Below are 9,243 nucleotides of genomic sequence, written 5' to 3'. Positions count from 1 at the left end.
GAATTAACTACATACATTATATGTAATACAAAAATAAATGATTGTATGAGTATTCCTACATTAAATCACTATTTAAAGCAGCTGTTGAAGCCTTGAGTTTATGCATTTACAGTTTAAAGTGTTGCAACAATGACATTTTTCCCTTTTCTTTAAGTCAAGTATATCGAGGACTGTGATTGTACAATTTAAGCCCTGCCACTGAGTTGAATTGGGGTCTGGGCTTTGACTTGGCCTCTCCAAGGCAATGACATTAGAACCATTTCTGTGTGGCACTTGCTGTAAAAATAAATCTTCTCCCAAGTGGCAGATCTCTGTCAGACTGCAGCAGGTTTTCCTCCAGGTTTTTTGTCGTCATTTTGCTGCATTCATTCAGCCCCCTTCACAATCCCTCCAGGGCTTGCAGCAGGGAAGCTTCACCACAGCATGATAGGGGCTTTATCTGGCTTCATTGCGGGGATTCTTTCTTTTAAGGCTTCAATATTCATTAAACAAACCAGGTTGACAGCAAGTTAGCATCACACCAATCCTGAGGGAAAATGCATTGAAACCTATTTTTTTGAATGGTCAGGCTTGAAGGGGGGGGGCTGCAGTCAGAGAGTGCTGAAAGCTAATGATTCGTACACATGGGGATAATGGTCCACACTTCTGGACAGTCCGTCCTCGAAGGCTTTCATAGTGTTCCAGTTGGCTACACACACAAAAGGTTTTTGTGTTGTTTTAGTCTAACTTTAGCTGCTGTCATCACAGGACACAGAGTGGCTATTTTCACTGATCGCTTAGTGACAAAGCCACATTGTGGGAGGCAGAGAGTTTATGTATGCTTGTTGAGTAGACTGATGCATTTTCATAATGTATCTTCCCAAGGTGGTTTGAACAATCAGAATTCAATTAGCAGTTTTGAATGCCTCTTGGATGCATTTATACTTAGCCTTTTTGTCACCGGATGGCGAGCCAATCCACCAACACCCCTGACTACAGACTAAACGGGGCCTTTGTTACGTCTCTCACTATCTCCTCACACACTTTGCAGCTTTACAATTGTGAAAAGAAGAGAGGCAAATTAATTGTAAAACTGTCAGGGGTAATTCTATTCATGTCAACACCTTTACAGGATGCAAATCTATTTAAACACTATACATATATAATGTGAGCAATTAAAACAAAATCATATAATAATAAATCAATAAATGTCACTCGCTCTTTGTTACCAGATGCCGAATATAGTTTGAGGGCAAGTGTTTAATTGACAGAGCATTGCAACTCAATCAACATCAAGGATGGCCCTCTCATGTTTGAATATTATAAGTATGTTATACAAGCGAGACAGATGACTTCGACTCACGCCTGCTTGTTACAGATTATCGCCGCAGAACATATTGTGGCACTTCTAAAACAGGTGGCTGCACCTGTGAGGGTTTAGCTACATGAGAGAAAAGGAGGTAAGTACTTGCTTTTTATATACAATACTTTATGCAAGCGATATTATATAAGTGTGTGCTTGCGATTATATAACTGTCACCAACAACATAAAAGACACAATCAAAATGTATTTGTGTTGTGGAGTAGTTAGCTCTCAAGATAAAAAACTTTTTGCTTGTGTTATTCCACTCCATTTCCATGAAAATATATGGGGTATGACATTTCTGCACAACAATCAGTCACATCAGTGGACTCCTACATGTAATGAAACCAAGTTTCTCACTGCAACAATTAGGGCGACCCTTCGTAATGACCTAACATGGACGATTTGCAAGGGGAGGAGGTGGAGCTCTGTGAGTAGTTTGGACAGAATGATGTGGACACAGCTGATGATTTTCCTTCATCACAAGAACGGATATTGAAACATTTTACTCGTATGATACATGGCTCGTAAAAAGTATGTTATCTCTATACACGTTTCAGCGAAGTACTCGTCTTATCCCTACAAAATATACACACACAATTCATTCAGTTTTCCAGTCATAGCAGACAGACTTTTGTGTTAATTATCGTGGCCAACAATAGAGCAGCTCCTGAGGTGAGCTCTTAGCTTTGTACAGGCCCTCGTCATATTAAAAAGATATCCTGTGGCTTCATGCTTTAAATTGTTGAAACGTCATGGTTCCTCATTAAAACAACACTGTTCTGCGCAGCCAACAACAAAGCAGCTGACGTAATGCTAGCACTAGCTGTCCATCACACCGCTGGGTCTCAAGCCATTACTCGGGCTGCTCAGAATGGGGACATTTTAGTTCAAATGAGCTTCAAACTTAAGTAGGTAGGAGGCGGAAATCAGTAGGCAGTAGGTACTCCAGATACCAAATGTATGTGCACAAGCACTGAAAAAATTAGTTTTTCATAATATGTCTCCTTTACCCCTTGATTCCACTGGGCACATCTCTGTTGACTGGCATGTCCGACGCTGTTCCGTGCTCCACGTGACTTCATATCCCACTGGGAGTATTTCAGAAACGAAGCATCACGCCTGCCTGATGTTGTTGACTTGCACAGATTTTGTTTATTTCATAAATTCTCCTTGATTTTGTGCTGCTACTGTTGTTGAGTAGGCTAGGTAATTAAATCATTTCGTTAGTTGTCCATATTAAGTGTGTTTATTGGTAATATATCCAACTTTGTTGTGCTGTAGATACCGAGTCGACGCAGTGTTTTATTTGAAAAATGACTGGATGTACCATTCCGTTCCGCTGTCTGACTTCCTGTCTGGCTTCATCCGTGCAGATTGACATGGCTATGGTCCGCTTCTGTCAAAAATAGACTCGCAGCGTATTCTCTGCAGAGCAGAGCGGAGAGTTGCTTCGGCGCAGTGCTGAGATGTGCCGTGGCGCAGCTGGTGGAAACGCGTGCACTGTCAAGAGCAGCCACGATCAGCTCCAGCGACTGTATTGCAACTGTAACGCGGCTGTGACAGTCCCGGTGGAATCTGGGGGTTAAGCTAGCCTGTAGTGCCGTATGCCCTGCTCACTGGTACAGCTAATGGATGCAGGATGGGTCTATGATCATGATGTTGGTGTTTCAAAAACAACATTTTCAAATGTTCACAAAACTGTCACAAACTGTTTGCTCTCCGGTTCGCTGCACACAAGGGAGGCACTCAGTCTAACAGCAACATGAATCATATTCATTAAACAAAGTGGATTTCACTTAAGTATGTTTGAGAGCTTCTCAAATGCAGTGGCTAAGTTCAGATTTCAACATTGTTATTATTAAAGTTCATAACAATTATTTCAATACTACTTCACAGCTGATAAAAACAACCTAACAGGAGTCAGTCTTTCGTGGCCTACTTGTGGTTTGATATTTATTTTCATGAGGAAACATTTTTTTAAAATCACCCCACTCTTGGATTTCTTCACAAATCGCACCCTGTGTCAGCTTTTGTCTCCAGCTCTGGTAGCTATAACGTTGCCATGGAAATGGTGGAATAATATTTCTAGTGACAAGCAAGGTGTGCTGTCAGGCTTGTTTGAACATAAACTCTAAATGTCTTGTTGTTGACCAGTCAGACTGCTTGGTTGGAAGTACTTGTTGTATACTTGTATTTTGTTACCTCTTCCAGGGATGTCATGTTTTTGTTGGTTAATCACAAAAACAACTTAACAGATCTTAGTGGAAATAGTAGAAAATTCAGCCACACGCAGGAAGAAGTGATTCGTTTGTGGTGCCAATATCTCAGCCCTGTGTCCTCACTCCTGAACATTAAGCAAGTTTCAAGGTTTGTATTTGTCATTATGCAACAGGATTGCCCAATGAAATGCAGCTAGCCTCTTCCATTATACACACACAGAATGTGTAAACAGATATTTAAATATTTAAATTTAAATAAAATATAAACAGAGGAGGAGAGTTGTAGTGAATATATTAATAGTTTATTGTGTATAACATGCAGAGATCCCCTTTCCTCCCCCAATATTGTCAACACTTCAGCGCTTGGAAAGATACATATTCAATTCCATATTCCATTTTATTTAATTTTTTTCCAATTTTGTAAAAGATCTGTCAAGAAATTCAAGAGTTTTTTTGTGTTTTCGGATTTATGGAATTATAACTGTGTCGAACAGCAGGAGATATTTTTGAGTTCTCTGTACTTTGAGCCATGACAGTGCTGTTTATAAAGGTACAGGACTTATGTATGCAATGCATTGAAAAATGAGCCCATAGTGGGTAAAATGTGATAGGAACAAAACACACATAGAAAACTGCTTGGGGTTCACCAGCTCCTAGACAAACATTTGCACATTGCACAACAAACCTGTATTAAAATAGTGCACACACAAATTGAAACACAATTTCACAAAACAGATTGAAACACAATTTTAGTGTCACTAAAGGCACACGAGCCATTTCAAGTGACACCATGTATCATTGTTTTCTATTGGTGTTTCTGTTGCACATTTTAATAGCCAGGATTATGATTAGCCCAATCTCGGAACCAATCACCTCGTTTGATGACAGTTTAGCCTCTGGGGGGCAACAGCCAAGATTTCAGTAGCTAGCAGGTAAACAGATAACTGATATCTGATATATCAAGATTTCTTCTTCCAGGCTATAGTTAGGCCAATCGATGATGGCTGACACACATCGAATACTAGGCCATCTACCATGGCTGTGATGTATTTGATTTTATTTTTTTATTTTCCTATTCAACCAGCTTAGTTAGCTGAACCCAAGATGCTCAGTTACATCGGTGGCAGTGGTGTAACCCCGCTAATGTTTACATTTTCTCAGCTTAGCTTCCTCAGTAATGCTAGCCAGCTAAGTCTGTTTCAAGCTTCAGAGACTGAACACAGCTAATTACAGACATGTGGTGCAGAGACAATCACAATATCAAACCTGGCATGTCGGATGCTCCCTCGGCAGAGATGTGAGAGCTGATCTGCCTGCTCCCTTCACTTGCTCGGCTGGATGAGACGGTTTAAGGCTGCTGTCAGCTTGACAGTGGGAGGCGACTGTGACTACAGTAGTGAGCTGGTAAACAAATTCTCCCTTACGGCAGCTCTGAGGGGGGACACTATCTCATGTCCAAAAACCCCAAAGTAAACCCAACCCCAACAAACAATGTCATATTTCATCGTAATGTTTCACTGGAAACACTATTACAGGCCTGTCATTTCAACTAGCAGATAACTTCATATGAATGCAGATACATTTAAAAAGCTAATGAAAAGCTTGAATTGTTCAGTAGTACTTGGACTACCAACAGAAACCAAACGCTTCCATTAATAAATTCTTGTAGATTCCAGATTCTGTATTCATACACATATATCTGTTATGTCAGATTATGATTAGCCGAAACATTTTAGGAAAAAATTGAATGAAAACAAAATACAGCTTACATCTAATTTATTTCTACATGACACTCTTGATCATTGATCAATTTGGGTTAGGGTTTCCCTAAAGGGAACTGGACATTAAAGCAAGTTCGAATGAGAACACAGAAGAAGAAAAGAAGTCAAGATTTATTTATAAAGTAGAGGCCTTCATCACAAGGCATATCTCAGAGGACTTTCAAGAGAACAAGCCCACCTAGATGTGATTAAAGGTGAGACTGAATAAACAATGAAGGAAAAAGACCACATGAGGACATGATGTCTAACTATGTTTAATAATAGAGATTTTGTATAAGTTTATGATAATAATTAACAGAAGAAGCGGAGGCGTTTCCTAGCTGTTGGGTTTGACAGGGAAAAGAACCAGATTGCAGCCATATTATGCTTTAACACCTATGAACACTGCTGCCGTTATTTCACCAGGACAGATGGTGCCGTGCACAGCTCACCTCGCAGTGTCTGGGGTATTTATTAGCACCATTCTCCTGAACCATTTCTCATTTCCATCCTCACACCACATATTCTGACATCATGGATGTCATTTTATAGATAGGGTATGTTTGTTTTTGAAGATGCACTTAAATCCAAGACATTTTGTTCCAGTACATGCCAAAGTTCAGTAGGTTAAGTGAAGGAGACTTCTTAATTCTCTTCTCGCAGACAGACAAACAGACAAACATTAATTACTTAATTACTTTGCTTCCTTCCAGCTCTGGATATAAATGATCACATCGCAGAAGTTTGTTTCAGAAACACCAGAAAAGAAAAGACCATTAATCTATCACAAAAAGACATTTTAAACCCTAAACAAAAAGGATTTCCTCGATGTTTCTCATCCCTTGGTTGGTAAATCATACTCCAGATTCTGTCTTACACTGTTTTTCTAATATATTTACCTTCACTGCTGACAAAACACTCTGAATAAAAAACAGAACAAATCCCTGGTGTTTTCCCTGTTTGTACAAGCAATGAACTACAGTATAGTACACTGCTGCAGATTCTGGCACAAACACAGACAAACAGAATTTTTGACAGCAGAGGAACCGTGTCATCACCTTGATAAAGAAAAGAAAACCTGTCTGTTACCTCATCCGCCTCAAAATGGAATGCTAATGGAACCACACTGTGGAAAATACTGAAATATTGAGAGAACAAGTCCCCCACACTGCTGGAAAGTGACCTATTTTTAACAAATGTGATACGGCTTGCATCATTGACTTCATATATTTCAATCAGGCTACATGTAACATTTCCGCTTAATTCTATTACACAAGCTCTACGCAAGTACCTCATTTAATGCAAAGTATTTCTATCATGATGGGTTTATTTAAATTATTTGAATAACTCCAATTGAGTTAATGCAATTTTTACATTTACATTTACATTTAGCAGACGCTTTTGTCCAAAGCGACTTACAATAAGTAGATTTGTCACAAGAAAGACACCATAACATATCACCGTCGATAAAGTAGAAAAGAAAATATAGAAAAAATGTTTAAGCCCTCATCTGAGCAAAGTAGCTGCTATTTATCAGAGATACCTTAAGTGCATATAAATTATTATTATTACTTTTTTTTGGGGGGGGGGGAGTCATGCTATGCGGGTTCGAGGTGAAGTCTGAACAAGTTAGTCTTGAGTCTTTTGCGGAAGATGGCTATTGATTCTGCTGTCCTGACATTGGCTGGGAGTTCGTTCCACCACTGGGGCGCCAGAACAGAGAAGAGTCGCGACTTCGCTGAGCGGGTTTTGTTTGCTCTCAGCAATGGCAGTACCAGCCGGCCAGCTGATATAGTAGAACGAAGTGCTCGCGCTGGGGCGTGTGGTCTGACCAGTGTTTGGAGGTAGATGGGTGCAGTTCCGTTGATGGCCTTGAAGGCCAGCACCATAGTCTTGAATCTGATACGGGCCGCAACAGGAAGCCAGTGGAGGTAATGGAGGAGGGGGGTCACATGGGAGAATTTGGGTAGATTGAAAACAAGGCGCGCTGCAGCGTTCTGGATACGTTGCTGGGGTTTAGTCGCAGAGGCTGGGAGTGAGTGAGTTGCAGTAGTCCAGGCGGGAAATGAACAGTGATTGGACCAGGAGTTGCGTTGCGTCCTTTGTGAGGAAAGACCGGATCCTGCGGATGTTGTAGAGGGCGAATCTGCAGGATCCGGCCACCGCAGTGATGTTGGGGGTGCAGGATAGTCCGTCGTCGAGGATTACGCCCAGGTTCCTTGCAGTCGATGAAGGCGATACCATGACATCCTCGACAGTGACCGACAGGTCCTTGTGAGGGCAGTCTTTCTCCGGGATGAAGAGGAGTTCAGTTTTACTGAGGTTGCGCTTGAGATGATGCGCAGTTGTCCAAGTGGAGATGTCTGCCAGACATTCTGGGCTGCGTGTGGCAACGTGGGTATTGGAGGATGGGGAAAGGAGAGGAACAGTTGGGTGTCATCAGCATAACAGTGGTAAGAGAATCCATGTGATGTGATTGCAGAGCCTAGTGATCTAGTGTATAGTGAAAACAGAAGCGGTCCTAGTACTGAGCCTTGAGGGACACCAGTTTCCAGGGAGCAGGGTTTGGACAAGGAGCCATTCCACGTGACCTGAAAGGTGCGATTTATCAGATATGATGTGAACCAGGTTAGAGCAGAGTCAGCAATGCCAAGTTCAGCCAAAGACAACCAGGGAGGGGGGGAGATGATCGCGCTGGTCGGGAGGTGAGGGGACAGAGAGCGTTTAAAGAGGAGGAGCGAGGATAACAGAGTGGAGGAGGCTTCCTCGGTGGACAGTAGAGCAAATTGTTCTGTGGATGGTAGCAAGGAGAGAACAGTTGATGAGAGAGTGGAAGGAGAGAGGGATTTCAGGTTGCGGCGGGTGGTGACCGTGCGAGGTGCAGGGGCGACGAAAGTGGTGGACCTCAAGGGGAGAGAGAAAGCGACAAAGTGGTGGTCGGACACAGTGAGCGGGGTAACAGAGAGTGCCGAGGTATTACAGGACCTTGTGAAGACAAGGTCAAGTTGGTTGCCGGCCCGGTGGGTGGGTGGAGAGGGGGAGAGTGTGAGGTCAAATGTGGAGAAGAAGCTGATGAATTCAGATGAACGCAGCTTCTCTGGGGGGATGTTGAAGTCACCCAAGACGATAAGCAGAGTGCCATCGTCAGGGGAGCAGCTTAGTAGGGCGTCCATCTCATCATAGAAGTCGCAGAGAGGACCGGGAGGGCGATAGATCACCACAATGTTGAGCTTGAAAGGAAGGTTGACAGAGACAGCGTGGAATTCAAATGCAGATCTGGGTAGGTGGTCGAGGGTAAGGACCTGGTAGGACCACGTGGGTGAGATGAGGAGTCCAGTTCCTCCTCCTCGACCGGTTTGTCTCGGGGAGTGTGAGAATGAGTAGGCAGTTGAGAGGGCAGCTGGAGTGGCAGTGTTTTCTGGAGTGATCCAGGTCTCCGTAAGGGCCAGGAAGTGGAGAGTCTGCAGGGATGCATAGGCTGAAATGATGTCCGCCTTCTTGACTGCAGACTGGTAGTTCCATAGCCCCCCTAGAAACTTCAAGTTCAGTACCGGTGGAGAGTGTTGGGTAACAGAGATTGGCTGGGTTACAGCCTCGCGCAATGGGTCTCCGGTGACATCTTCTCCGGTTTGATGTCCTGACTGGGATTGGCAGGGACGCATGGCTGCGATTTATGGTGGACAGTGGGTTACTTGGACTTCCTCGATAGACTCCCGCAGAGAGACTCCCTAAGTCTTTGCTCGGCTGTCCTGACACTGCAGCTGACGCTGTAGTGACTACCTCATATGTACTAGATTTACCTCATGCGGACTTAGCTCCGCCCTGCAATCAAGCCTATTCAACACACCTGGCTTGGCAGAAACTCACAGCTACTCAGCTTCATTGGTTTCACAACAATTGACACAAAAAATATCTAGAC

General features: G+C 42.9%; 1 pseudogene; it reads right to left on the bottom strand.

Annotated features, from left to right (window-relative positions):
* Positions 1-6,922: 6,922 nt before the first annotated feature.
* Positions 6,923-8,986, bottom strand: LOC141002557 (uncharacterized; annotated as a pseudogene).
* Positions 8,987-9,243: the final 257 nt, after the last annotated feature.

Source organism: Pagrus major, chromosome 9 (assembly GCF_040436345.1).
Source record: "Pagrus major chromosome 9, Pma_NU_1.0".
NCBI classification, from domain to species: domain Eukaryota; kingdom Metazoa; phylum Chordata; class Actinopteri; order Spariformes; family Sparidae; genus Pagrus; species Pagrus major.
The sequence above is the reverse complement of the archived record's forward strand: the minus strand, read 5'-3'. Positions and strand labels throughout refer to the sequence as shown.